Source organism: Pleurodeles waltl, chromosome 5, assembly GCF_031143425.1.
Source record: "Pleurodeles waltl isolate 20211129_DDA chromosome 5, aPleWal1.hap1.20221129, whole genome shotgun sequence".
NCBI lineage: Eukaryota > Metazoa > Chordata > Amphibia > Caudata > Salamandridae > Pleurodeles > Pleurodeles waltl.
Window position 1 is genome coordinate 431,642,810 of NC_090444.1, and position 25,843 is coordinate 431,668,652.

At 41.9% G+C, this 25,843-nt stretch overlaps 1 protein-coding gene across 3 annotated transcripts in view; it reads left to right on the forward strand.

The window, feature by feature from the left end:
- COMMD1 (copper metabolism domain containing 1) overlaps positions 1 to 25,843 on the forward strand; it is a 588,972-nt gene that overhangs the window by 527,305 nt on the left and 35,824 nt on the right. The window lies entirely within an intron of this gene.

The following is a 25,843-nucleotide window of genomic DNA, read 5'->3' on the forward strand; positions in this document are numbered from 1 at the left end:
CCGGGTGGTCTGCTGTCAGACTTCTTTTAGCTGTGGGTACTCCTCAATTCCTTGATTAAAAATGAATCTTAAAGGATTTTCTCTTTTTACTACAGGAATAGGAGAGTTCACCGTGAGGCATTTCACTCACCACCTTACCACTCAATTTGCATGTGCCTCCACTCGGATGCTGCTTTCCTAGACCAGATCGGACTGATGGTGGGAAGCACATCATTTTTCTAGTCAAACGTAGGTCTATGTGCCTAGGTCATGCGTAACTTATTGTTTGTCTGATATGGATGTTTTTTCCACTACTGCTGACAATAAAGGTTTAGCAGAGGAAGTCCTGCATTGTAAAATTAAGTATGATTGTTCGTTATATTTTTACATTTTGGGTGCATGGCTATTAAAATGTTTTACTTAGTACTGAGTTGTAGTGTGGAATTCTGGGCTATGTAGTTCTGATTTCTCATGTGATCATTATCATGCTAGCAAATGTCTACGGGAGTGTCAATATTTGAAGTGTACAGCTTCACGTACAACTAATATATAGGTTTGTAGAGTCCTATTTCGTTCCTCGTGGTGATCTTACCTTAATATATATCTTATATCATATGGAATGGGAGTATACATGTGAGATATGTTACTGCTCATTGTTCTATAAAACTCTAAAACCATGGGAAATGTAGTTTACCTTCTTGTGTGGTCACTGAAATCTTATTAAGCCTGGTCATCGCAATATGGTATGGTGTACCATTTACTGTGACGTATTTTCCAATAAGAATTTCATTTCTAGTAATGTTGCTTAGACAATGTGTGCCAATCAGCTTTGTCATTTAGAGCTTTGATATTAGTGGATAATATGTACACACCTCTTTTTGGTCTTTTTAAAAAAGTAGTCTCCCTAATGTATCTTTAATTCCCTGTTATCTTTAATTGTTCAATTATCATCCAGCTCACGTAGTCCATTAAGTGTTTAATTCTAATTAAATGGGGCACAAGTTTTGGTTATTTGGAACACTTGATGGTGGTACACATATGTTCTGATATCCTGGTTCTAATATTACGGGTGGTCATGCCTATGTGATGCAGATTATAGTGACTTGTGATCCTGTATATTAACATTTGAATGTTAAAGTTGGCATGGGGTCTCTGCTTCCAAGGTCTTGCATGTCCCAGGTCATTTTATTTGTATGTGTATGTTATGTTTACATACACTGCATGTTTCACATAGGAAGTGCCCCACAACTTGTGGCATATTTCAGATTTCTTTGTTATTCTATGCTTTGGGGTTAGTGTGTATAATTTGGTCATTTATAGTACAACCACTTTGGAATGTGAAAATATACTTATCTAGTTGTAGAGAGTGTTAAATATGGGGTGTCTAGTTGGCAGAGGTATACACCCTGTCCCAAGTAGGGACCACAATCCTAGTCAGGGTGAGTCAGATACACTCTGGAATGCAGGTTTAAATTAAGTGGCAATGTGTAAGTATTTGTGCAACACTTAGTTACAGTACCACAGTGAAGGACACCTCAAAAAGACTCCATGCCAATTTAGAATAATAAAGGATATTTATCTGATTTAAATGAGACCAAAACGACAGAAATCCAATAAATATTTGTTCAGATATAGGTATCCTAAATGTGTATGTAATCAGCACACGTAGGTGTGCCTGTGCACTCGACATTTGGATTCCTAACACATTAGATAGAGACAGAACAATGTTCCACAAGAACCTAGAGTGGTTCACATACAGGAGACCTTGCTCGATCTCTCGCAATTGTGAACTCTCAGCTTCTGCTGCCAGTGTAAGCACAGAATCACAGTACCTTGAATTCACAACTTCTGCTGCCTGCAAAAGCACAGTGCGGTCACATGGGTTGCTCTGGCTACACAGGGGCAGCAGAGCTGCGCTGAAGTAATCTAAGTACCAGAGTCTTCCACAAGCGATTGGTAGCTGTGGCATCACAATGGTTTCTCAGGCAACATAGGAGCGGGGAGCTGCACTGAAGGAGGGCCTCGTCCATTATTACGTTGTCAGACGAAAATTCAGGCGACTGCGGTGGCGCACAGAGAAGCTGTACACACAGGTGGGGAGCAGCCCAGAATCGAGGTGCATGCCCTGGATACAACTAAGCACAGAGTGCAGGGCTTGTGCCGATCAGGAAAGTAGCAAACGCTGATCCTTTGACGCATCCACAGTGGTGGGAATGCCGATGGAGTCTTTGATGGCTTTGAAACTTTGACAACAGGGGACAAGCTCTCAAGCCCTTGGAGTTTTGGGGTTGAATAGGTTGTAGAGGGGCAATTTCAATCCTTGCACACAGCAAGATGTAGCATGTAGCAGGTCAACACAATAGAGCAAGTTACAAACGTGGCAGTCTTTCCTGGCAGCACAGCATTTCTCTGGGCAGCAGGCCAACACAGCAAAGCAAGTGGCAAAGTGGCAGCCTCTGCTGGCAGCACTGTGCTTCTTCATTGCAGTCTCCTCAGAACCCCAAAGTGAACTGATTTGGTGGGGTTTGGGGTCCAGTACTTATACCAAATGTGCCTTTGAAGTGGGGGAGAATTCAAAAGAGGCCTTTGAAGATCGCAAGGTCTCTTCCCTTTCTTCCCTGGCTCCAGATACTCTACTAGGGGGTATATGTGAGGCTTGGTTCCTACTTTTGCTGATGTAGAGAAATTATATTTTGGTGATTATTAGACAAGACTGAGTGACAATTGTTGATTGAAATAACAGGATTATGTTATTTTGAGTAGTGTCAGGATTATTGCCGATAGAGGAAATACTTATATTCATCTGTAATTAAATATACTTTTGAGGTTTTACAGATTTATGTATTAACTGTTGTGTTATCACTATTGTATTGTCCTGTCTTGTGTGGCACTTTGTCCTTGTGAGTCATTTGTGTACCTGTACTCATTGTATTGAATCGTTTTTTAATATTTATGTAAGATTTAGGCTTATATTTGTTTTCTTCCCTGTGCCATATCTGTATATCCATATAGTTAAGATATTTCTGTTTTGTTGTATATACACACTTAATAAATATCATTTTTTGAATTTATTGTTATAAAAATTCTTGTGCTTTGTATTTGTTTGATAATATTGAATATTGGTTGTAGCTCATTTTCTTCTTGCTTGTACTCATGCATGATAAGATGAAGCCTGTATTTCCTTTCCAATGGCTTTCTCTATGAATATGCTTTGGTTTCAGCTGTTGTTTGTTTCCTAACTGAATTATACATTGCCTTTTACATATGCCTACAATAAAGTATTAATACATTAAACACTCTTCAGGCAATAGCTGACAGATCTTTAGTAGGCTTACAACATCAGATGCATACTTGACATATTGAAACCTTTCCACTGACTCCAAGTTCACTTGATAATTTTCTTTCCAGAGGGCTTGTCTGGCAAAGTGATTAATTTTCTATCTTGGACTCCCTTAACTAAGTTTTACTAATGCTTTCTAGTCAAGTTCTTAGTTAACTTATAGCTTCATGCTACCTAAACCCAACTGAAGGTAAGGGATGAAATGGTGTTTTTACATGCGTGTGCATAAATGAGAGTAGACTCCCTACCCAACTTGAGATGCCCATCTTATTTCTGCAGATATTTAAATATTTTTGTGGAGGCTTCTGGGATGTTCGATTCTTCTCCATCATGACATTGCTGCCAGACTCCTCAGCCACACTGCCACACACCCCTATTAATTGGTCAACCTGACATGCTACACATCCAACAATCACTTATCAACCATGATTTCTTGCAAGCTGCTGTATTGCAAATAAGCACAAGAGAAGGTCCCAATCTGCTGGATCAATAGCCGCCTTGCAAGCGCTCGCTTTTGCATCCAGATTATAGTTGTTGGAGCACCGATCTTTGTCTATCTTTAGAGAAAACCAGTGGAAGATTATGCCTTTTATTTCAAACAGTAGGGGGTTATAATTAGACGTAACCTTGGGGTCAAATATCAACCTGTATGTTGGTCAAAAACTGGGATGGGGCCAAGTTAAGATCTGTATTAGAGTAGTGTTTATGAATCTCAGAAAAGTATGTATATCTGCATATCCATGGTTATTTTCAAAGTGGCTTGAAGGGGAAAACCATCAACATTAGTCCAGCTAGATTGGGTTTGCTCTGATACAAATATAATCAGTATCCTGGAATTTTATTATCCTTTCATCCCACAGACTAGACAGTGTGGATCTCTTAGCGGCTAAATGGACATCAAGGACTGGTCATGCTATGTATCCGGTGATGCCTATCCGATTTATCTCAACAGCCACTGCTAGACTCTGTGTTGCTTGAGAATGGAAATCTTCCAGCTCACACTCCATGATGACCTGGTGGACACTTTTTGTATTTTATTTGATATGGAAGCTGCGATTTTGAAAGCTAGGGGAAAAAAGGTCAAAAGTGACTATGAGACACCTTCGAGCAGGTCTTTTAGAATGAATAACCTATTTTTTTGTATCTCATGAAATTGCCTCCATTGATTTGGTGTCCTAATATAATCCTGTACCTTTGGTGAAACAATTCTGATAAACGTACATCAACATTTTAAGTATGTGTTTGTATACTACTCTTTGTCCAATAAAATGTAAAGAAAAAAAAAGGTTTGGGAAATTCCACGGTGAGGTTAATGGCCAGCACACAGATCACCTCAGTGCACTATGAGTGAGTGATGGATTGGGCAGTAGAGTTGTTCTGGCTTATAATAAGCATAGCATAAAGTTTGTATAGCAGGGTGTCATGTTTTGTGTTATTCTAAAGCACTGTGGAGACAACTGTTAGGAAGTATATGCTTTGAATACTTTTCCTCTCTCTGGTTCCAAAAGAGTGTTTACAACTCTGTGAGAGACAGGAACTGTTAGAAATGGTGTCTTTGGTTGGCAGTCAGGTTACCCCCTGTCCAAGCAAGGACCCTCACTCTAGTCAGGGTAGGTCACACACAATCCAAATTATCCTGTGCCCACCCTCTGGTAGCTTGGCACTGAGCAGTCAGGCTTAACTTAGAAGGCAATTTGTGCAATAAATCATGCAATAACACCGTATAGCACCACAAAAATACACAACACAGTGTTTAAAAAAATATAGAATATTTATCTGGATAAATGCAGGTCAAAACGATCAAGATTCATTAAGTGCATGTTGAAATATTACTTCGAAAATGATATAAAGAGTCTTTAGTCTTTAAAAAGCAACAAGTGTCTGTTGCAAGCACAAAATACCTGGTTTGCGTTCAAAATCTCCGCAAGGTACCACACAGGAGGAGATGCGTGGAAAACAGGGAGGTGTGCGTCCATTTCTCTGGGTGCACACAGAGGATGCATCGTTATTTTTCACGCAGGAAAGGCTTTGCGTCGATTTCTGGTACGTGGACTTGGATCCTCTTCGGGTTATGGGGTTTTCGGACGACCTGGGGACGATGGGTTGAAATCCTGGGCATGCAGGGCAAAGTCACAGGCACTGTGTTGATCCGGTGGGCATTGCGTGGAAAAGTCTGCTGCACTGCAGGCGCTGCGTGGATTCTTGTAGGCTGTGCGTCAGATTTTTGCCACACAAGAAGTTCTTTTGCAGGATGAAGTCTTTTTGGTCCTGAGACTTCAAGGAACATGAGGCAAGCTCTATCCAAGCCCTTGGAAAGCACTTCTTCAGCAGAACCAGAGAGCAGCAAGGCAGGTGGGCACCAGCAAGGCAGCAGTCCTTGTCAGCAAAGCAGTCAGGTGAGTCCTTTGGGCAGCCAGGCAGCTTCTCTTGGCAGGTTGCAGGTTCTGGTGCAGAGTTTCTTTCCCAGGAAGTGTCTGAGTTGGTAGGGTCAAAGACCCTGCTTAAATACCCATATGTGCCTTTGAAGTGAGGGAGAGTTCAAAGAGTGGCTTAGAAGTGCACAAGGTCCCCTTTCAGTTCCATCCTGTCTGCCAGGGTCCCAGTAGAGGGTGTGGCAGTCATTTGTGTGAGCGCAGGCTACTTTCCTTTGACATGTAAGTATCAGGCCCTCCACCCTCCCAGCCCAGGAAGACCCATTCAATATGCAGATGTGTGCAAGTGTGACTGAGTATCCTGTGTTTGGGGTTGTCTGAGTGAAATGCACAAGGGAGCTGTCAACTAAACCTAGCCAGATGTGGATTGTAAGACACAGAAGAATTTAAGTGCAGAGAAATGCTCACTTTCTAAAAGTGGCATTTCTAAAATAGTAATATTAGATCCAACTTCACCAGTCAGCAGGGCTTTGAATTACCATTCTGGTCATACTAAATATTACCTTGTTATTCCTTTCAGATCAGAATTCACCACTCAAACAGTATATGAGGGTAGCCCTAATGTTAACCTATGAAAGGAGCAGGCCTCACAGCACTGTAAAAAACGAATCTAGGAGTTTTAGACTACAAGGACATATGAACTGCACAGGTACATGTCCTGCCTTTTATCTACATAGCACCCTGCCCTATGAGTTATCTCGGGCCTACCTTAGGGGTGACTTATATGTAGGAAAAGGGGAGTTTAAGGCTTGGCAAGTACTTTTAACTGCCAAGTCAAAGTGGCAGGGAAACTGTTCACACAGGCCTTGCAATGGCAGGCCTGAGGCATGGTTAAGAGGCTACTTATGTGAGTGGCACAATCAGTGCTGCAGGTCCACTAGTAGCATTTAATCTACAGGCCCTGGGCACATGTAATGCACTTTACTGGGGTCTTACAAGTAGATTAAATAACCCAATTGGGTATAAACCAATGCCACCATGTCTTAAGGGAGAGAGCATATGCACTTTAGCACTGGTTAGCAGTGGTAAAATGTGAAGAGTCTTAAAACCAGCAAAAACAGTGTCCAAAAAGTGGAGTGAGGCAGGCAAAAATTTAGGGCTGTCAGGTCTAACAGGAACATCATACCATTTCATACTGAACTACTCATAGACTACTCTGAACATACAAAAAACATGTTGCTAATTCTTGCTGTCAAAGTAGTCTGTCAGAAGAAATAGTGGATATGGGGTCAGAGAATTTGAGAGCACATTTTAAGTTGCAAGAACCCTCCAGCCTGCTCTTGACCCTGAATGTCACTCTTGACTGCTCTAACTTGGTATTCAGGTCACACCCAGTTTCCCCATGACATGAAGGCAAGCATACATTCCTTCTAGAAGTGACTCATCAGTAACTGAATTCCACTGAATCCAGTGGATATATTTTCCACTTTTTCTTACAAATGAAGTGACAAACTGAACTGTATTCTTCTGCTCCTTCACAACCAAATATTTGTGCCTAACTAAATCAGATGTCACTTAAAGAAAAATCTTCTGCACTTCTGTTGCATATGGTATTTGAACTGTGTACTTTGGCAGAAGGGACTGCTGCAGTACATGTTCTACTTGTTTGGTAAAGGGTGCCTTCCCCCACCACACATGGTTCCTCCATTTTTTTCTTCTCCTTCCTTCATCCTTTCCACAATCACAGGTTAAAACTGTTTATAACGCAGATCGGTGTCTGTGTTTTCTATTATATGAAGATAATGACAGGTGCATAAACTTATCAGGGCAACACAGAGAATCACAAGATGCATAGTGATAAAATCTACAGGCAAAAAGATCACAAGTGTTTTTTGTTCTGTGCGACTGGGATCTTGAGCAGCATCGCTACCCCTATGAGCAACTAACTGAAGACTCTGAGCACGTGTGCTCTGACACACAAGCAAAGGTGGTCCATAGTTAGCAGCACAGCCTTCTATCAATTTTCCTCCCCTGCCCAACGTCCGCCCCAAAGTCCTGGAAGTCATGAGAGTCCCCCGTCTGTTATGATGCGGTAAATATGGGAGGTCCATGAGGCGCTTCTTGGAAGCAGTGGGTGGATGGTCAGATGTGACTGGCGACCATGAACTGAGGAATATTTGCATGGTTTATACCCCAGCAAGACCAGGATGCTGCTCAAATAATATGTTTTCCCTAGGAGGTGATATGGCCGTGCAATATTTAACTGAATAAGAGGAGAATGGGTGAGTAGTGGACTCAAAAAGAGACTTATTTGTAGCACTAAAGAGAACTTACTTTATTTAATATGTGGCAAGAAATCAGCGAGGTACCCTCCCTGATCTGCAATTAGTTTGATTAGATAACTCCTAGAAGTATTTCTCTTTCGAAACGCCCATGTGGGAGCCTGGGCTAGAGGCCTTCAAATATTACAGTAAGTAGTGATTTGTCCTGGCATATTTGAATTGTGCGAGAGGCTAGCAGAGCAGAGTTGCTGTTGACATCAGTTTGCATGACCTGGTGTGTAAAGGTGTGTATGAACTGTACAGAAGACAGACCTACTGGCTTTCATTGCTTGTGTCGTATGGCATTCCAGGTGTGACCTGCATTCTTGCAAGGTTTCATTATTGCTGGGAATTGTTTTGCGACAGATGTTGCTGCCTAGAAAGTGTGTAGAAACTCAGCTCCATACAGGGAGCTGTAGCGATAGTTGGTTTCCCTTGTTTTCCCCTTCATTGATCTCGAGTTTCTTTCAGTTCATTAGAAGAATGCCACGTTAATCATGAAATCCCTTCTCTTTTCTTATCTAGTTGACCAGTTTGAAAGAGTCAGTCTAGCTGCCAGAAAACACCCGTGGGTGGAGGCCTTTGTGGTATTTTCCTGGCACAGAGCTCTAATCACACCTAATACCTTACAAGCACTCACATATTGCTCGTCGTATTCATCGCCCTGCCTCACTGAGCCAAGCGAGTGCCATTTCAAGCAAGAAGAAGACATAGTTAATCTGCTCCTAAAAGTCGATATGGGGAACTTGAAGCCCATTAACTAGGAAATCTGGGATTGCCAGCTGTGTGCTGGCGCTTTTTTTTAGCGACTGAAAGCGACGGGACATCCGCCCGGGCGGTGATTAGGCCAGCAGTGAAGGCACACAAATGCCCCGGTCCTTACCATCTTCATTTAACCATGTTGGGCTGCACTTTGCCTTACCAACCAGCAGACACACTTTGTTCCTTCCAGTTGTGGTGATGGGCAAGGCACAACTTTCCACAGGTGCTCAAAAACGTCAATAGCTAGATGTAGAAATGATGCAAAAAAGTGAAAGCGGATTTATGTCTCTGTAAGTTAGTTGTAATATGTAATTAAAACAATATTGAGATTAATCACTGCTCTTGTGCTGTATTCACATCATCAAAAGATGCAGATTGCTTGGCGGAGAAGTACACAGTTATGCACAGAACACAAATATTATACATTGACTATCACACCCACAGGCTCCATTTACACAGTGTAACAACTCTACAGGCACACAGGGATAATGACAAACAGCTGGGCACCCATTTACGAAGATCAACAAACCTACTTGCTCCCGTGCATGGAAACACATGTGCAACATCTGTCCACACAGACCAACTGATATCCAGCCATGAACTAATATCAACAATCATACATAACATTAAGAGCAAGAGATAGTATAATGTACGGCCGTGGCTGAGGACAAAGTGTGCTTTGCGTAAATTGAGTGGAAATGATGTGAAAAAGTGGAGTGCAGTGATGTACAGTAGGGTTGTATAATGGTGTGCCTCAGCAGAGCAGAAGGTGATGTGCACCAGGTGAGTACTGGGTGATGTGCTTCACTGGCACTATGGAAGATGTGCTTAATGGTGACACTGAATGATGTGCTATAGAGAAGAACTTTCTTATTTTATCAGTGGAGAAAAGAATCAAGTGCATTTCAGGTGTGCATTAAAGGTGCCCCCATTACAATGAGAGGGAATGAGGACAAGAACCCAAGCATGTCCTCCTAACTTAACATATAAATAAAAAAAGGTGCTTTAATGATGAATGACCACTTGTGAAATTAACAAGCAAGTCACAGAAAAATCAACTAGAGAGATCAAACCAGATATTTGAGAGGTTGCCTCACCATCATCTTGGACATCGTGGTCAAACAGAGGGGCACCTCCCCTGTAGTCACACATTTGTCAAGGAGTAGGTGCAGACCAGCAAATCTAGATTCCCCCCATCAGTTTAGCTTGACCATAATGTCCTTAAGCATCCATAAATAATGTGCCTTTGCTGAACTACAGTAAACGGGTATGAGAGCCATGTGCCTCATTTGTTTGTATGGGATATATGAACTATTTCATTCATTCATTCATTACTTTACTTTATTCGGTGCAAAAAGACCATAAAAGACATCAAATAAATAAAACATACGAATTTCTCAATCATAAAAAATTTCTAAAAAACTTTATTAATACATTTTCCGAACACCATAAGCAGCATATATAAAATTTAACACAGCCTGAATTATGTCCATATTTTCCAGATCATGTAAGTGGGAATAAGCAAGCTGGCTAGTTCTAATACTGTTGGACAGAAATAACAGACGTAAAACCCTTTTTCTTGGAACAGCATATAAAGTGCAAAAAAGCATAAAATGTAATGTACTCTGAGATGTCTTTCCATCGCAACAACAAGGAGGAAGGTTCTTGAACCAGGTTCCACAAACTGGAAATGCTACCAGATAGTGTAAAGCATTTAAACGTAGCCTTGTGAGTAAAAACCTTTGTCGCTCGTGATTGATAATGGTGAGATACAACTTTGGTTGAAGTTGTTGTGTCTCATGCCTCGTCCATAGTCTCATTACACCAGAGGCTGGCTCCATGGCCTGATTTTTCTGCCAGAATATGTCTTTAACCTTCTTAATGTCCTGTCTTGTTAGAGTATCTGGTTTGAGGAAAAATTATCCTAATCCTAATGAAAGGAGAGAGAGATAAACATATCTAAGCCAGGGTATATCTAGAAATCGTGACAAAAGGAGACAATCCTGTATCACCTTTCTACATAAAAACGCTTCAGGCTTAGTCCAGATTTTTACCCACAATATGAGAGGTTGAAGTTTTATATAGCTAGGTATGTATCTCAAACCTACTTCTTAATGACAGAACATTACTGGTGTAGATTGGGGGACTTCTAATAACCTTCTTAAAAATGTATTTTCTATAATCTGAAGTCCTGTACATTCTGCAAGCCCCCAAACCCCAGCTCCAAATGTCGCAATAGAGAGACACTTAGAGGAGAAGACAGTCATCATTTCCTTAACAGGTTTATGTCGGAGTCTTCTCGCGAACCTAAAAACAGCTTCAATGGCTTTTTGGAATTGTATTGAACGTATATTAACTAAAAATTTCCAGTTAAAATCTACATCAGTGGGGACCCCCAGATACGTAAAATGTGGGACCTTAAGTATCTCGTGCCCGTCTAAAATGAATTTTTTCGTTTTTGCTAATTTGGGTCCCGACTTCATCAAAATGACTTAGTTCTGTTAATTTTAAGACCGAGGTTCCCCATAAAAATATTAAAAGCATTTAATAAAATCTGGAGGCCATTTGCTGTCCTTGAAATGAGTACTGCATCGTCCGCATTCAAGAGTACAGGGAATGGAGAATTATTGATGACTGGGGAATCCTTCCCTGATTCACAAAGAAATTTCTCTAACCCATTTATATACAAGAGAAAGGGGGCAAGAACGCATCCCTGTCTAACCCCCTTATATGAACTATTTAGGCTCTGAGTTTAGCCCTGAAGAAGACCATTGACCTGGTCAGGTTTAGATATTGGTTAAAACATGTTGGCACCTTTTGTGATTTATATGTACATTAAAGGTACACAGGATGATGTATAGCAGGGGCAGCAGTGGGTGCAGGGTAATGTACAGTAAAAGACACAGGTTTAATTACAGTTGAGGGGCTAAAAAAGATGTTTTTTCATCTCGTGCCTTTCTACCTCCATGCATTTAAGCACTTAGGCAACAATATATTATTTTACTGTAAGTAAAACATAGTGGTACCGTTGTCATTTGAGACAGTGGGAGTGCCTGGCAAGTGTTTATTCCGTTCCCAATTGCCAAGTCAACTGAAGATGTGTGAATTCACTTAAAACTGTGTATGGTACAGATGTGTACATTTAAGAAACAAATTATCCAGTATGTGTTGGTTTCAGCTGTTGAATAGAAAATGTGTTTCTAATTTGATAACATTGCAAATTCAGCTCTCACTGTATAACAGCTTCCCATTTCGTACTATGACTTTCAAAATTGGAGGCGAGAGTACAAATGTGCACGCCCAAAAATATGTTTGTTTGTTATGTTGATAATGTCACTCAGTTTCTTTTTTCTGTTTTTAAAGTGTCCAATAACTTTAACTGTACAAGGTCTTTCCATTTCGACACGAAGAATCCAAATAACTCAATCTTTGTAATGGGGTATGAAAAAGATGAAATATGCTGAAATACTTTGAAATCTAAGATTTGGAAATCCAGGGCTCATTTTAGTGAACTAAATCTCGGATATGCACAAATGCTCTTACTGAAAATGACTGACTAAACTAGCCTCTGTTAGAGCAGCACTTCGCTGTAGATGTGCTCTCTAAACTTCATGCAATCAATTTTTCGAAAGTGTAATTAGAAGTGCACAGAATGGGCTTTGTGTCATCGCCAGTATGTTACCGGCTTTCGTCTGTTTTTCATGGTTGGCCATTGCTTGGATGGATTGTCAATCAAGTCAATGGAATTTTGTGGTTGGTTACAGTGCCTGTTTTTGTTTCCATAAGATTCTTGCGAAGGGGGTCCAAGTATACCTTTTTGTCAGACTGCAGATGCATCATGACGTGTAGCTTTTATTTAAGAGCTTGTGTGCATTATTTGATGTATTTAATTTGTTCACAAAATTGCATTTTAATTACTAATTTAAGGCTTTTTTTTTAAATGGTGATGGTTACCCTAGAATGCAATAAAGATGCACAGCTATTCCTTAATCAATCCTACACGTTCATTATATTTGCTTTGCTGTCACCATAAAATGTTGCTGGATTCACAGCTTTTTTTCATTCACACTGAAAGGATGAGCACACAAAGGCTTCTTTCTTAAACATGCAGCAAAATACTGATTCTTTGTCAAAACGAACTACCTCGCAATATTTTACCATGTATGGCTTTTTAGTTAACTGCTTACTATGAAAATGTCAAAAGACTCCTTTTCATAATACTATTTTACTCAGCTAATGCACGTTGTTGAGCAAATAGGTATTTTACTGCTTTGGACACAGACCCTCTTAGACCTACAGTTTCCAGGACATACCATATGCTTAGGGTGGTCTTTTCGCCAGCCCCTTCTCATTACCAGATGGTTTGTTGTCTTTCTCTGGTATCTGCTCTTGATTTGATGCTTTACGCCCAGTTCCTGTGTTTGTCCCACCAAAGAACATTTCAGTGTCACGGTGTTCTTATTGGGTGGGTTGTGTCGTTATTTGATGTCAACACTTGTTTTCCCCCTTCCTCCCCTCTTTGTGTGGTGTGTTGGCGTCGCTAACTCCATTCATTTCCGCACTCTGCCTTCGCACCTTCTATACTACCTCAGTGTTTCCTGCCTCCTCGCACCATCTTCATTTAACCTCCAGTCATCACTTGGAGCTCCCACCCACACCTTCATCAGGTGGGAAACGGATTTGCTAAATTTGTCAAATGTTATTTGTACTTTCACCTCGCGTTTGTTTAAAATCCTATATTTAAACTTTACTTGGTTTGTTCCTTGTATGGACATTAACACTATCAATCTATGTGACTCGAGGATTACAGCGTTCTGCTTTTAACTGTAAGGTTTGGAGTTCGAGCCAATGGGCTTTTTATGCATGAATTTACTTCCAATGGGCTTTTTTATGTATGAATTTACTTTGCAAACCGGAATAAAGAAACTCAAAAATAAAACTGTTGAAAGCAATTTCAAGTCAGGAAATGTTCAGAAGTGTATCAGTCAAAATGAATTAGAGATATGCATTTTTCATCTTGTCATCATTCTAACTTATCTAGGTAGATCGGATTTGCCAAGAAATCACTGTTTGATCTTGAACCACCAGCCAGATGTGGCAGCTGCTCGGGCTTCCATTTGCCTTCTTTTTCTGTCTGCAGCAACAAATGGAATTGTTGCCATCTAGCATCCTAATTGAAATCTGCCATGCTAATTCCAATAGAATACCACTTTCACCGCCTCACCATCAGAGTTGCTGGCTGGCTAATAAAATTCCCTAAAAAATACACAAGAGAGCTACGGAGGAGAAAAAAAACTAGAGGGTCATCCAAACATATCAATAGTGTTCAAACAGTCATAGTGTTATAAGGATGTTAAATTGGCCTGACTTATGGTCATAATTCTAATAAGGAGAGATGATTAAGACATATACAATTATCATTTAAGCCTTTTCAGAAAGGAACTTTTGGCATTAGACTGTAATGCTCAAAACAGCCCTAGATGGCACCATACCAAAAATAGCATTTGTAAGAAACATGGTCATGTACCATATTGTTAGCCCCTAGAGGGCATAACCCCATGAAAAAAAGAAGGAGCAAGTAATGCAGTGTAACCATATATGTATCCCCAAGAGGGCATTTTCAGGGTTAGCAGGCCTACTGCAATGATATTACAAAAAGGCCTTTAAAATAAAACTTCTAGCTGTAATACAAAAGTTCTAGCTACGAAAAATCTTAAGACATTGAACGGTGGGAGAGTTATTATTTTGGAGTCTCCACTAACGTAGTGTGGAGGCCCAGAGATGGCTTAGACAGGGAGATCACGTTGTGCTGAACATTTTGGTGGTGGTCCCACTGTCCGAGGACCACCACAGGCTGAATTATGGGCAAAAATGTTATGAAAACGAATGCTTGCAAAGCATTATGGATTGAGTTTTCACATGTGCAGTGAATATTGTAATGTTGGCTCTACCACTGTGCCGAGAGAATCACTTTCTCTTTGAGTATTTCTGTTTTATGTAAAGCATTTACCAGTTTTAAGTGTTTTAAGGGGAGAGCCACAAGAAATGACTGATTCATTAACTGTGAACCATGTGACCAGTGCTTCAGTACTGCAGATTGAGTTCATGCTATTGTAGCTGTTAACGCTGTGAGCACCATAGCCACAATGCAGCATGAAGGGGAAAGACAAAAAAAATTGTTTGCCCATGTTGAAGTATATCGGCAGTCATGCAATAATCCATGTAGCAGGGGCAGTCTGCAAGGCATGACAAAAACAGCCTCAAGGCGGGACAGACGTAAAGAAATTACCAATGACAAATTATTTTTGAAAGGCAAGCCCACGAATATGTGAAAGTGATGGGAGTGACATGGGTGTGGTTAAAAGCCCACAATACTTACAACATGTCGAGGCACTTGCACACTCGACCTAAAAAAACAGCCTTATTTGGTCCAGTCCCCAGTTTCCTTTCTCTGTTTTCGTATTGGGTCTGCTACTTTTTTAATGCAATGTTCATTAGGACTTCCTTTCTTAATGCTCACATTTCATTGCTGCACCCTTACCAGTCGCAAAGTAATTAAGTTGTGTTGAAAACCTTTCAGGCATCATTTATTAACCTGTTCAAGTGGAAAGAAGGGAAATGAGAGATCCAATTGAAAGGCAAGATCCTCAAAGTTTCAGAAAGAAAAAGGAAAGTGAAAGAAAGACCAGATCAGTGGCTCTGACAAGAGGAAATTTCTTGAAAGTCACAAACAAAAGTTGCATCCCAAGATTTTTTTTACATTTTGAAATATTTTTATTGGCATTTTTTTAGCCAGTTAACGTGTCTGCAGGAGGCATATTCTTACGATGATCTCATCAAGTAATGACATATATATGTCAGTCATTAAGCTGTTAAAAGTATACATAATGAAACCGAACTAGTGCCAGCCCTGGCCCCAATACATTGCTCAGTTCCTTGGTTATTTCGCTTCAAATGCAGTTAACACTACTTGTATTAATATTCCATTACCTCTGTCTGTTTTTTGATACATCGCTCCTCTATTCGCCCTTTCATTTTCTCATATATCTTGCTGGGCATAGGTCTGCCTCCTTTGCAACTTTTATTTCTTACCCATGCCACTTTCACAATGGTCCATTCATGGTGGTAGTTGAGACCCTTTGGAGAATCGGATCAGGTGTACATCCCACGCTTGAGCTGTGTGTGTAACACCTTTCACTCTCCCTAGTTTCCTATCTCTGCTTCTGCCCATTTTACTGCCTTTCCCTTTCATATTCTTACTTTAGAAGGAGCTGCCGATTAAGGGTGTGCAAAATTTGCATAATTTGCTTTTGCTCACTTATTCCAAATTACGACATAGTTATGTGTAACTATACAAAATGCAAATCTGTCATTTTGTGCTATATGTTAGTGTGAACTGTGATCTCCTGTTGTGTCAATTTGTGGCGCAAGGACACTTTAACAAAAGAACTGCAAGCAGCCCTCGCTGTCTGTTGCCCCAATATATTCACAGTAACTACTTTCCACAAATCTGCAATTGTGAGTAATTGTGCAAAGAGATGTGTTGGAAATGGCCCTTTTTGCAGGATTATCCCCAAACCTTTTGCCTTCTTCCTCTTATTTTTTCAGGTCTGTTTTTGCTGTTTTATTTTCTCTGTGCACTTTACTACTGCTAATCAGTGCTAAAGTGCAAGTGCTCCCTTTAGAAATTGTACTGTTTATTTGTTTATCCATGATTGGCATATTTGATTTACCGGTAAGTCCCTAGTAAAGTGCACTAGAGGTGCCAGGGCCTGTAAATCAAATGCTACTAGTGAGCTTGCAGCACTGGTTGTGCCACCCACATTAGTAGCCCTGTAACCATGGCTCAGACCTGCCCCTGCACTGTCTGTAGGTGCAGTTTTAAACTGCCAATTTGACTTGGTAAGTGTACCCACTTGCCAGGCCTAAACCTTCCCTTTTACTACATGTCAGGCACCCTAAGGTAGGCCCTAGGTAGCCCCAGGGACAGGGTGCAGTGTATTTTTATGGTAGGACATATACTAGTGTGTTTTATATGTCCTAACCGTGTAATACTGCCAAATTCGGTTTTCACTGTGCAAGGCATTGCTCTCTCATAGTTTAACATGGGGGCTGCCTTTAAATATCCTTAAAGCACAGATTCCCCTTGATAGCAGATAAGAATGTGGAGTTTAGGGTCTCTGAACTCACAAAGTAAAAATACATCTTTTATTGAAGTTGGTTTTTAAATTGTTTGTTGGAAAATGTCACTTTTAGAAAGTAGGCATTTTCTTCTTAAACCATTCTGTGACTCTGCCTGTTTGTGGATTCCCTGTCTGCTCACACTTCTTCTCTAGACAGTGACATAAAAGGGGCGGGGCGTAGCCTGCATATCCTGATGAGCCATCTGAGCTAGAGGGGAGAGAAGAGTGGTCGTTCATACCTGAAAGGACTGTGCCTGCCCTCACACAATGCAGTCTCCGACCACCTGGTGTGTGTCTGGGGCCTGGCCTGGACAAGGAAGGATCTTGCAAACACTTGAGATTTTGCTTTGAAGTTTACCAATTTCAAAGGCAGAACAGGGTGTAAGGAGAAGACCCCAAACCCCAGACTTTTAGAATCTTTCTGGAATCAAGAGGAACCTCTGCCAAGGAGAAGAGCTGAAGAACGAGTACTGTCCCTTTGCTGTGTTGCTTTGCTGGACTGGCCTGCAGTTGCTGCTTCTGCCTGAAAGGAGTTCAAAAGGTGAACTTTGCTGTGTGTCCTGCTTGAGAAAGTTCTCCAAGGGCTTGGAGTAGAGCTTGCCTCCTGTTGGACGTCTCAGGGACACCAAAGACTTCAGTTTCCTCGACCTGCAGCACTGGGAACTGTGCGTTTTGTGCTGTTCAAGAGGAGAAACCACTGCACGGAGTCGCATTGCCCCGCTTCACACAGCGACCCTGGTTTCACCGACGCCGTCATCAGACACTTCACCGAGCTGCTGCTCGCACCGCAACCTGTGGGCCCTGCAATCCGGCATCCCCTGCTCACACCCCAGCCTGGGCCTCCCCGACGACAACGCTCCTGCTGACACCGGCGCTGCTGCCTGCACCTTGGCCTGTGGACACCGCTTGTGAGGAGCACAAAGCACCGTCCCGTCTGGCACCACAGGCCCAGTCCACCGACACCAGCACCTTCAACTCCAGTATCATCACCAGGCACCCCTGCCTGCACTGTGGCCTGTGGACAACGCTCTTGGGGGTCATGAAGGACCGTCCCATCCCTCACTGCTGGCTTGGGCCTACCGACGACAGCACTTTCGCAATGACGACGACACTGCCTGCACCGTGACCTCTGGACACCGCACGTTGCACCGCCCTGCTTCACACCGCAGCCCTGGTCTTACCGACGCCGCTGTTCACCGTCACAGAGCCTCTGCCTGCACAGTGACCTGTGGGCACTGCACGTCGCATCGTCCCGCTTCACACCGCAGCCCTGACGCCATTCACGCCAGTGCTCCTGACTTCATTGGCCCGGAGATTGATCTGCAACGCGTGTGACTTCAAGGGCCTGACGACTCTGGAAGTGACACTGCTCTCCGGAGCTCACCGCAAGGATCACAGCGCCATAAAATCCAAGGTACCTTTTGCAGGTCTTCCCGACACCGTAGCTGCCTCGCGACACCGCGGCCGGCCTGAACTGATAGCCCCAGGTGGAGCTATTGACTTAAAGGAATTGTATTTTTGAGAAAATCTTGCAGAATTCATATTTTTATTACTGTATGTTGGATTTTTATCGTATTTGATCTTGTTTTAATGAGATAAATATTGGCTATTTTTCTAAAACTGGTGAGGTGTCCTTTTGTAGTGTTTTTCACTGTGTTACTGTGTGTTATGTGCAAATGCTTTACTCATTGCGTCTAAGATAAGCCTAACTGCTTGTGCCAAGCTACCAAGGGGGTGAGCAGGGGTTATCTCAGCTGGTATCTCCCTTATCCTGACTAGAGTGAGGTTCCCTACTTGGACAGGGTGCAAACCGACTGCCAGCTAGAGACCCCATTTCTAACAAGGATTAACAGCATAATTTAAGGAATTTCGCGTAGCAAGCATAACGTAAAATTCCTGAAATTAGGTGAATTACGCCTGTGTCATTTAAATTTCAGTGAGGGCTACTGATGATTTCCTCCTCCTGGATATATGGTGTTTGGCCAAGTCAGTAAACTTTATTTTACTTGTGGTCATGTTTGGTCGTACTCTACCGCCCAGTATGCAGGTCAATTGAGTCCTGCCCCTTACCTCTGATGGTTTCATAGTCACAGATTTCCAATAGGGCTCCAATCTGCAACATGACCATACTATGTTGAAGAACTCTGCTTCCTCCCCATCACATCTCGGACAGGTGTTATGGATTTTTGAGTTGCAGCCTTTCCAGGGGTCATGTATCTGTGATGTATGTAATAGAATTGTATACATTTAAACACAGTATTAATTACATTCTTTTGTAACTCCTTTATCCTGTCCCACTCTTCTGCCATTAATTATTTGCCCAGTCGAACCTCTCATTTGATTTTAATGCTGTCATGGTTTGTTGCATTGCCTACCCTCAGTTAAACATACATGTCTCTTCCCCATCGTCCGTAAAAAAAAAAAATTGTAGCCATTTATGCATAGGGCGTTCGTCCAACTCGTATTCCTATACTTAGCCTATTGCATGCATTATTCTGTTAACGGTGAAGAGGTGACATACCAGCAACCAATATTCCTCCCTTAAGTCTGTCACTGTTGTTAGTTTCTTGGCTTTGTATATGTCTCTTATATCATTAATGTCCACTTTCAACCATACTGCTGTCCTCTCCAAAGCTCTCTAGCTCCACAACCAAGGTTTGTTTTCAATTGCCGCATTCTGTATCACTTTCTTGAGGATCCACCTCTACTAACAAGTTTCTTGTCAGGCTATTTGTTTCCCCACAAGGCCCCCATCATTGAGGATGCTGCCAAAGCCTTGCTGATGTATACCATCTCCAGTATCTTTTAGGCCGAAATCCACTTTGCTACTCATTGCAGTGCACAGCTAGTTAATAGTTCTCCAGACCAGTTACTCCCAACCCGTCCTCTTCAAAGAGAAGCATGTTTGTGATTATGGCAATTCTCCTCCTGTCATTCCCCAAATGATTTAAATAACCATTGTGTTTAGTTCCCAAAACACATGAGAGTGCAGTTTTGTACCTAAACACTTGGTCTATAGATTATGAATGAACCATGAACAATTTCCTTGCCTCTTCCTCATATACAAGGGAAGATGTTGCCTACTTGTGGCATTCTTCATATTAACTCGATTATTTCAACTCAGCCTTAAATGATTTAAAGGCCGCCTTCATCATATTACTGAAGGTAGTTAAACAGGACAGTACATGTACTCTATTGAGCCTGCAACAATCTGATATATCCCAATTGTGTTTGGTTATATTAATTTTCGAATGGATACTGTGAGAAATTGGGTTGTTGGTTGGCTGGGGTGTGAGTCCAGCAACCACAATCCTTGTTGGGTTAAGACACAAGCAAATCCCAAATTAACCTTTGTTCATCCTCTGGTAGCTTTGCGCAGAGCAGTCAGGCTTAACTTAAAGGGAATGTGTGAAGTATTTGTGTAACACTTCAAACAGTAAAACAGCAAAAATACCAGTCAACAAGCATAGGCAAAGTTAATAGGTTTTGGCACTCCGAGAGCTATTGTCATTGACAATGTTACTGTCTTTTAGCCTTCCCCTTCCAAGTTGTTAAATGGACTTGATTTTATAGGTGACTAAAGCATCTAATTACATCTATTTGGAAGTAACCACTAATCATTGTCACTGCAAGTCAGCTGTTGCTTATAAGCTTTAGGATCACGGAAATGGGATGCATAAATATTAAATATCCAAATAAAATATGCAGCTTCCTAGTTTTGTGTAAAATAAAAATTGTGCTTATCTCCAAAAGCATGCTTCCAGCCTGGCCACAATGACTTTGTAACCATTGTTAAACCCAGAAGAAGAACGCTGCAGAATTTAATAATATTTTAGAAGCGTTACAATGTCAGAATAAAAAACAAGCCCTGTGTGTGCTGCCCAGTTCACGTCCATATACCGTTATAATGCCGACTGTGCTAAACAGCAGATCATATCAAAGCGAACATCGATGAAGGGATGGGACTTGGGACTTGAGCCTCCTTTACTTGTTTTACTGCCATTTCATGGTTGCAGACTGTCATCATTGAAGCAGTACCATATGCACATAAAAAATATATGGTTACATGCCTGATTCTGGTTCGAATGGTGGTTTAAAGTCTGTTCTTCCTCGTGGCTGGGGCCTCACCAAATGGCACATTCTAGACCCTGTCCTTGGAAGTACATCTCACTGTTCAGCAATGGAAGAGAGGGCTCAACTGGCTGTGCCCCTACCTACAGCAAAAGGTGAGTTTAAAGGGGGGCGTCGCCTGCAGCAGCAGGGGAGGTGGGAGCATATCAGGGGCAAACTGAACTGGGAGCATGAATTGCAGCTGTAAGGTGGGATTAAAGGGACGGGGTGGGGATAGCTGGCATTGGGCATTACTAGCAGCACAGAACAGAGAACACAGCCAGCGATGGCAAGAAAGAAAATTCAACCAGGTGTTTGCAATCCAGTTATTGAGCAGCAGTGAGGGAGGGGGTGGGAAGATGGGTTCTCTCACTTTGAAGTCGGAAAAAGAAAATTAAACAGATGCCATCGGGGAAACAGCGTCTGACCTTTGATCTTGGTCTTTGAATGAACAGCAAATGTGACGAAATAAGAACAAGCTCAGAGCACGAGCGTTCATGTGAAGTGCTCTTAGACAAAGCAAAAACAAATCCATAAAGCAGTTGCTAACATGGGAGCGGCTTAAAGCTACAAGTAATGGGGAGGGGTGGGTTATTCCCTCCACAAGTAACGGGGAGGGAACAACCCACAAAAAAGAGGGACAAATTGGAAAGATTAACAACTTGGAAGCAAGGATTTTTAAGGACACTTGAAGAAACAGATAAAAAGCAATGGGTGGGCTGTAAGTCCACAAATTATATACATGTCTCTTCAAGACAGCACATGTGCTGTCCAGAGCTGAGACCTAAAAAGGATCCCACATCAGATTAGAAAAATAAACTTAATTTAAAAATAAAACAATACTTAAAACAACACCAATCCAATAAGTAGAACTTGAGTTATGAATTTTTGAAGAATAAACTGTAAAACAGTGCTAAGGAGCAAGAAGTATCAACCAGGGATATCTTGTCTCTCTATACCAGGACAAAGTCAAAGGTTCAGACTGACCGCAATGGTGCAGTGGCCGGCTACAGGGACCCAGTTAGGCAGGCTGAACCAAAGTACCTTAAATCATGGTTGTGTTGTCTGGATGTGAAGCAAAGATTTGTTGCGCAGCCAAACGATGTGTTGGTTCTGAGGTGCAGCGAGGCTTTGGTGTGAGATCCTGATGCGTCAATGTTGAGGATTATATTGATGGGGCTTGCTATGCAAAGGACAGTGACAAGGATGCGTGTTGCAGTCAAGACAATGCATTGATTCCCATCCACGCAGTAGCGACAATGTGGAGGTTCTATGTCACCGTCAAGGCTGCCGTTGACGAGGGATATGAGGAGCTTGTGCTGGGGAAAGCATCGCTTAGTGGCAGTTCGAAGGTGACACGTCAGTCTCAAAATTGTGTTGGTTCCAACCCACGCAATAGCAGCTGTGGATTGGTTTTGCTTCATGCAGCATGGTCAGTGTGTTGGTTTTACTTCTGTAGCAGAGGGTGCATTGGTTCCCCTGCAGCAAACATCGTACGCCCACTTCAATGGATCCAAGACTGGGGTTGCACCACTTGGCAGGGTAGACTCAGAGATGGCAGAGTCGAGTTGTAGCAGCAGGGTGGTTGAAAGTCTTTTATGTCCCTGAGACTTCAGATCAGGATACCAGCCAACTAGCCTTTGGAGTCACTCTGGGTTCTGGGCTGGAGAGATGGAAGTCTAGTCCTCCTAGAAACCCAGGCAAGAGGGCAGCAGGCAACAGGTCAGCACACCAAAGCAGGATTTCATCACAACATAGTGTCAGTCCTTCAACAGCACAGCAGTGCTTCTTCTTGGTACAGGTCCAGAGGTTTACTCTTTTGGTGGTGCCTGAGATCCAGTTCTTATACCCACTAGTGCTTTTGATGTGAAGGAGGCTTTAAAGACATGCCTTTGAAGTGCACAGATGTCCTGCCCTTCTTGTCTTGGCTCCAGGCTCACTACTTGAGGTATGCAGCCTTTTGTGTGTGGACAGGACACAGCCTATTCAGGTGTAAGTGTGGCTGTGTCCAGCTCCGCCCTCCCATCCTGCCCAGGATGGCCCATTAAGGCCCATCAAGTTACACCTAAACCCCCATCATGTGTGGCTATCTAGGGGGAATACGCAGAGCCCAGCTGTCACCCACCCCAGACAAGTAATCAGAGATAGGCTGCAGGCACCAGATGGCTAAGGTGAGAAAATGCCAGCTTGCTAAAAGTGGTGAAAAAATAATTTCAGAGTTTTTAACCAGCAAGACATGTGGCACTTAAAAGTACATGTCCAACTTTTTAGATCCACTTCACCCTGCCCCTAAGTCTGCCTAGTGCCTATCATAGGACTGACTTAAATGTATTCAAAAGGAAGGTTTGGGCCTATTTGCAAATGAGATATTCAGTAGATATGATTAATGCAGTCTAATAAGTAATCCTTAAATGGCATGCACTCTGTTTCGATTTATTTTTAGAGATTGTTAGGTTCCATTGTGTGTAGAAATATATCTCTTTTGCTGGAAGTAAAGGTTATTCATATGACTGTGTATAATGTACATAGCAATTCTTAAGGACTGGATGTATTATTTCTTCTGAAAAAAAGAGCAAAGTTACTCTTAGTAAGAACGCATGAGATTAGATCACTTTTCCACTGAAAAAAATTCACTTTACCCTCAGAGTACTTTGTAATTTTAGAGTTCACCATACGTATTTCTTCATGTGTAGGATACTTCCTTACTCAAGAACCTTAGCAGCATTGTTACATGTGTGCATTCTGATTTTGGGTTTGTGGCTTATTTATAGTAAGATGTCAATGTTTTCCTATGGCCTTTGTGTTTGTTTTAATACAGAGTTTTTTTTAAATATGATTCAGTTTGGGGCCATTAGGGTACCTGCAGAAATAGTATGACGTATTTACAGGTTCCTAGATTTACACTCATTTTATCCACCTTATTTTTTATTCTTTAAAATAGTCAGCGTTTTGGTGACACAGTATACATTATGTTACAAATAGTCACACCCTTCCATAACTAAGATCTTCATTAAATACACCCATTGGTTGTATGAAAGAGTAGATGAGATTCTGAAGTATGATAAGTTGTAAGTTGACGCACAAGATCACAGAATTTTACTGATGACAAAATGTAGGGTGTACATTGAGTATTACTCTTATGTAATCTGCTTTCTGAATACTGACTGGGGGATGCCTGAGGTTTTTGCAACCATGTCTAGAGACTTGGGTTCTTTAAAACCCAATAACAGAATCTCTGTTTTGCCTCCTTTCAGAATAATGTGTCTCTCTATTTGCAGGATATGTTGCGTTTGGTTGCCTCCTAAGAACGGCAGTAAACTGTAATTTTGGGTGTCGTTGACATACTTATAAAAAGTGCTAACCGTGATAACTTATTTATTAAATTGCTATTTTCAGTATGTCTGTTATTCTGAAAATATAAATGTTTCTCTACTTCTTCAATCAAATATTTTATGGCGAATCACTAATGTTGTAACAGTAAATGTGGTTCCCAGACCAGCAACTACCCTAGTTAATGTGATGTTGTTTACATCCTGTAGTAAAATCATAAATGTTACTTAACCTGAAAATCTTCTTGTAGCCACTATCTACAGTGGATTATGTGAGTGCTGAAGTGGCCATGGTTCAAACTTTCTCTAACCTGATTTTTTGGCCATTGCTTCTTTGAATATGCAGCTGCAGTCCATGTGGAGGCAGGTGGTAAAGGACTGAATCATAGCATCCGCCACGTTGGATGATCCTAAAAGTAGGTACAGCCACTGCTGTCATTGCAGTGCATGACGGTACAGATGCAGAGTGATTTCTTGTGGTTGTTGGAAAGGATGCTCTGCTTTTGACTCTTCAGCATAAGATTACAGGAGATCGTTGGGACTGGAGGCAAAGGGGTTTGTCAGGCCCAGATGGGTCCTTGGCGAGAAGGCAGATTCTTGCTTTGTTTGTCATCTTTTTACTAGGCTGCAATGTGTGTGAGTACTGGTTACCATAACAACACTGTCAGTTGCCCTTTACACGTCTCAGGGGACCTGTGCAGCATTTTGACCACCTCCAGGCCTGTACCTCTCTCTGACCCAGTATGTCTCTGTGACTGCGCTTGAGTCACTTGTGGTCCCCAGGCCTCCACCTTCCTCTTCATATTTAACTCTCAGCACCTTTCCAGTGGTGTTATCCATATTCTACACCACACAATACTTTCTGCCCCAGAATACACATTGTACATTGCAGTACTTACAAACAATTAGTGAGTCCAACTCATTTATAGATGAATACAACCACGTGCTAACTGCTATAGAAGAAATATGCAGCCACTGGCTCCTGGCTGGTGGACAGTCCTTCATTACATTTAAACTACACTTCTCCAATTTGCGAGATCAGCTACAATGGCTTTTGTACATACTGTACACATTTTCGGTGCAGGCACCTTGTGTTTAGGTTGCCTGTGGTTTGCTTTGTTTATATGTGTTTGAGGTAATGTAATAGGAGATGCTGGCTCTACTTATTCTATGAGTCTCCAGGAGGTTTGCATTTGAGACTGGCTTTCCTATACTGTTGTTGTCACTGTCACTCTGGGAAGGATGTTGCATGCACCTATCTAAGTACATTTCATCCAAGCATTGTCTCCTTACTGTGTTTCACACCTGTCTGAGTCAGCACTGTGTACTCCCCTACCTGCGCATGTATGTTTGGCCGGCTGTCTCAGGCCAGCCAAACATACATGCGCAGTGGGCTCTCTCCAGAGGCTGGGCTGGAGAGAGCCTGCACAGGCTCCCAGTCTGCCTG